This window comes from Sapajus apella, unplaced genomic scaffold (genome assembly GCF_009761245.1).
Source record: "Sapajus apella isolate SASKATOON/1434 unplaced genomic scaffold, GSC_monkey_1.0 scaffold40, whole genome shotgun sequence".
In the NCBI taxonomy this organism is placed as follows: Eukaryota; Metazoa; Chordata; class Mammalia; order Primates; family Cebidae; genus Sapajus; species Sapajus apella.
In genome coordinates, this window is record NW_022436980.1 from 22,260,724 (window position 1) to 22,261,204 (window position 481).

Below are 481 nucleotides of genomic sequence, written 5' to 3' on the forward strand. Positions count from 1 at the left end.
AAGGTGAAATGACTGTTTTCGTGTGATACCGATTTCCCATCTTCACCCCAAAAGGAGTTAGGGGCTGGGAGAGAGTAATGGGTTAATAATGGCCAGAAATAGTTCTTAAGCACTTACTAGGAACCAGGCACTTGGGTAAGTGCTTTATTTGCATTTTTTTCGCTGCATACACAACCCTGTGGTATAATATCATTAATACCCATTTTATAGATAAAGAACTGATAAAGAAATAGCTGGCTTGGCATCATAGAAGGTAATGAGTTTTTAACGCTGGCCTATCTGAGCCTGGGAACCTAATACTGTTTGATCTTTAATTTTTAAATAAGTTTTTAAAAAGTAGCTAGTCAAAATATTGGAAACAAACACCAGACATCCTATTTTTAGAATTCTTTTATTTTATTTTTATTTATTATTATTTTTGAGATGGAGTTTCACTCTTGTTGCCCAGGCTGGAGTGCAATGTCACGATCTCGGCTTACTG